Below are 4745 nucleotides of genomic sequence, written 5' to 3' on the forward strand. Positions count from 1 at the left end.
TCTCTCTCTCTCTCTCTCTCTCTCTCTCTCTCTGAGCCATAAATACAACCCACTGAGTCCATTTAATATTGCTCATGTCTATATGTGTTTAAGGCTGAAAAACCTGATTTATATATTTTAAAAGATGTGTTAAACACTTTTTAAGGGACTCAATTTTTTTCTCATTAACTATATAAACAAACAAAAGTAGATCACAACTTGTTAATCAAATATCTTGTTGCTTCTTTTTTTCCTCTTTTGAGACAGTGTGCCATTATGTAGCCCCGACTAGCCCCTGTCTCATTCTGACCACTAGGATTACCGCAGTGCCCTGTCATGTCTGACTTGCATTTTCAAAATAAGTCTTCAGTTAGGCTAACATGAAATCAGCTATGTTGGAGGAAATATGATTTAATAGAACCAATTAACTTTTGATAGTGTTTAGAATAACATTGCCTTGAATTTATCCTATTGGAGTGTTTAAAATTGAAGTCTATGCAGGACCACTGACAGTGGCACCAGGATTCATACCTACTGCTTGTACTGGCTTTTTGAAACCTATTCTCTTTGGACGATACCTTGCTCAGCCTAGATATAGTAGTGAGGGCCTTGGACCTCTCCCAAAGCAATGTGCCTTACTGCTCTCTGAGGAGTGGATGGGGGTGGGGTGGGAGAAAGGTGGAGGGAGTGGGAGGAGGGGAGGGAGTGGGACCTGGGATTGGTATGCATAATGAAAAAAGATAGTTTTCTTTTTAAAAATATAAAAGAAATTTAAAAACAATTGAATTCTATTCTATAGTACTCAGTTTTACATGTGTAATATTTTGTCTGATATTTTTTCATGGTACTTCTTACCTTATATACAAAATTATTAAATACATAATGCCAAGAACACAGTGCCCTGTGTTTGCTTTTAAGAAGCTTCAGAATTCCGAATTTTATGTTTAGATCTATGGTTCAATTCCAATTAAACCTGTATGAAACCAGGTATAAAGACAGAGGCTCATTTCTTTCCATGTAAATACATAGTTGCTCAAAGCCATTCGTCAAAACAAGCTCCCTTTCACCAATCCATTAACATAACACCATGACTAAAAATTTTTTTTGCAGATTCCACGTATGAATGATGTAATATGGCACGTGTTTTTGTGCCTTAAGCACCAATATCTGGAGCACTTTGGGTTGAGATGATGTTGGAATAAGTTCAAGAGGCTACTGGACCATATGGGAACTATTTTTAATAGAAACTGAGTGTATTCAGTAAAATGTTGAGAAAGTATATGTTAGCGCCTTCCAGACACAACAGGAGTGAGATAGGATCCTAATGCTGAAAGTGGGAAGTTGACACAAGCCACTATACCTAACCAAGAAGCTATCTCCAGTTGACAACTGCTTGCAAAGGAGACTCACTGCAAAAACAAACTACTCTTAATTGTAGGTTTGACAGTAGATGGCCAACAGAAAATGAACTCAATGCTGGTTTGGGAGTTTTTTTGGTTTTGTTTGTTTGTTTTGTTGTTATTGTTGTTGGTCTCATAGTGCTTTGGGCATTTCCTATCTTACAAGTCGTTTTGCTTATATACTATGGTTTCTAATTTTGTGTTCTTATGAATTCTGTGTATGTGTATGTCTGAATATGTTTCTCATGCATTTTTGGTTTTTTCTGTTTGTATCGTTTTATTTTGTTTGTTTTTATTTGCCCATTAAAGAGAGAGAAAGAAGAAATGAAGTTGAGTGGATAGAGAGGTGAGAAGGATCTTAGAGATCAGAATATATTGTATTAAACAATTTTCAATAAAATTAAACTAAACACAAAAAGCAAGTATATGCTAAATGCTCTCATCAAAAAAAGACAATACTATGATGCTTATGCTAATAAGCATCTACAAACTGCAAATTTTGTTCTATTTAATGTACTTTTTTGTCCATTTAAAAATCAAATGATATGCCGGGAGGTGGTGGCGCACTCCTTTAATCCCAGCACTCAGGAGGCAGAGGCAGGCGGATTTCTGGAAGTTCGAGGCCAGCCTGGTCTACAAGAGCTAGTTCCAGGACAGGAACCAAAAAGCTACGGAGAAACCCTGTCTCAAAAAAATCCAAAAAATAAAAAAATAATAATAAATAAATAAAATGATGTTTTAAATTTCTCTGTGGAGGATGTCTGAAATCTCTGTATGTGCAGAGATATAGGTACGTCTCTATATTTATGCTATAGTTTGGTGACTATTGTAATTTATACCCTGTATTTGAGTCAGGTCTTCCAAATTTTGCACAATTCTTCTATTTTAAAGTTTTATCTTTTCATAGACATTTTAGAATACAATTTCTTTTTTTAAAAAAATGCCTAATAAGGTTTGAACCGACATGTAAATTTGTTCAAGTTCATATATAATAAGGTAAATTACAGATTTCTTGACATTGAGAATTCCTATCTACAAACATGGTATATCACTTTTTACTCCATCTTAAATGTACGTGAGCAAAGTTGTGTATATTTTACCAGTGTGGAAGCTCTGCACATCTCATTATGTGCTTTCCTATTGAACACTTTAGGGTCTTAGAAATATTGCTGTTTCTAATTTTAGGGCTTTAAAAAAATTCTTTGTTGCTAAAAGACAGAATTACAATTAATTTATTCTTGTACAATAATTTTGTGCACTATAGCCAGTAGTTCTAATACATGAATTCTCAGAGTTTTGTGCCCATGTATAAACCACTAATCATGATGCTGCTGCCCTTAATCTCTTCCTGAAGTGACAGTGCTGGCTAAGAATTCTGGTAAGATGCTTAACAGAAATTGTCAGAGGCGATATCTGTGCCTTGTTTCTAGTCTTGGAGGGAAAGCGTCTAGTATTTCCCCATTATGTATGTTAGCTGATGGCTTTTCATCAGTGAGTTTTACCAGATTGAAAAAGATTCTCTTGGGGGCCTGGAGAGATGGCTCAGCAGTTGGGAGAACTGGCTGTTCTCCCGGAGGACCCAGGTTCAATTCCCAGCACCCACATGGCAGCTCACAACTGTTTGTAACTCCAAGATCTGATACCTTCTCATAGACATACATTGACACCAATGCACAGCAAATAAAACCTTTTTTTTTCAATTTTTATTGCCTTATAAATAATACCATTCAAAATTTCCACTTCCTCCCCTCCTCCCATTTCCCTCTCACTCCCCCACTCACCCTCCTCCCTCCCCCCTAGTCCTAAGAGAGGCCTTGTGGGAAGTCCAAGGCCCTCCCCTCCTCCATCTAGGCCTACGAAGCTGTGCATCCAAATAGACTAGGGTCCCAAAAAGCCAGTACATGCAGTAGAGACAAATCCCAGTGCCATTATCATTAGCTTCTCAGTCGGGCCCCATTGTCAGACACATTCAGAGAGTATGGTTTGATCACATGTTCATTCAGTCCCAGTCCAGCTGGCCTTGGTGAGCTCCCATTAGAACAGGCACACTGACTCAGTGGGTGGGTGCACCCCTCATGGTCCTGACTTCCTTGCTCATGTTCTCCCTCCTGCTCTTCAACTGAACCTTGGGAGCTCAGTCCATGATCCAATGTGGGTCTCTGTCTCTATCTCCATCCAACTAAATTATTTTTATAAAGAAAAGAAAAAAGTTCTTTTTTACAGTGTTTTATTGCAAATGACTATAGTTTTTTGTCACTAGCTTTTCTGTGTCTATTCAACTGATTATATATAATTTTCTCCTTCATTGTGTTAATATGATGAGTCACACTGATTTTAAGCACATAAGGCAAGCTGTTAAAAACTGCACATTTCCCTCCTTCGTTAGCAAATCAGTGAATTTTGGTGCTACATTTTCTTATTCATACAACTTGAAATCAACTTAATTTCTTCTGTGTTTTCATCTTGAGCCTATATGTTGTTTACACATATACTGTTTAAAATTTAAATATTTGGAGATATTGGATGCTAATATAATACCTTGAAACTATATGCTGGCTAGTTTTGATATCAACTTGACACAAACTTGTATCATGTTGTTATAGGGAACCTCAGTTGAGAAAATGCCCTCATCAGACTGGCCTGTAGGGCAATTTCTTAATTAGTGATTGATGTGGGAGGGCTCAGATCACTGTGGGTGGTACCTTCTTTGAGCTGGTGGTGTTGGGTACTATATGAAAGAAGGCTGAGCAAGTATGGAGGACTAAGCCAGGAAACAGCATTCCTCCTGGCCTCTGCATCAGCTCCTGCCCTGACTTCCATGAATGATGGATTACAAAGTGTAAGATGAAATAAACCCTTTCCTCCCTGAGCTGCTTTGGGTCATGGCATTTTATCACAGCAATGGAAACCCTAAGACACACTAAATGATTCCAATATCTTTAATCAAGATTTATTTCATAGCTTACCTGAGCTAATGGGAGCTCACCAACTCTGGCCTGACAGCGAGGGAACTAGCATAGAACCAATCTAGGCCCTCTGAACATCGGTGACAGTTGTGTGGCTGGGGCACAGCACTGTGGCAGTATGTGGGACCACTGGCAGTGAGACCAGGACTGATTCCTGCTGCTTGTACTGGCTTTTTGGAACCCATTCTCTTTGGAGGGATACCTTCCTCAGCCTAGACATAGTGGGAAGGGCCTTGGTCCTGCCCCAAAGCAATGTGTTAGACTTTGTTGACTCCCCATGGGAAGCCTTACCCTCTCTGAGGAGTGGATGGCGAGTGGGATGGGGGAGGTGAAGGGAGCAGGAGAAGGGGAGGGAGTAGGAACTGGAATTTATATGTAAAATGAGAAAAGATAGTTTTTT

Source organism: Microtus ochrogaster, chromosome X (genome assembly GCF_000317375.1).
Source record: "Microtus ochrogaster isolate Prairie Vole_2 chromosome X, MicOch1.0, whole genome shotgun sequence".
Taxonomy (NCBI): domain Eukaryota; kingdom Metazoa; phylum Chordata; class Mammalia; order Rodentia; family Cricetidae; genus Microtus; species Microtus ochrogaster.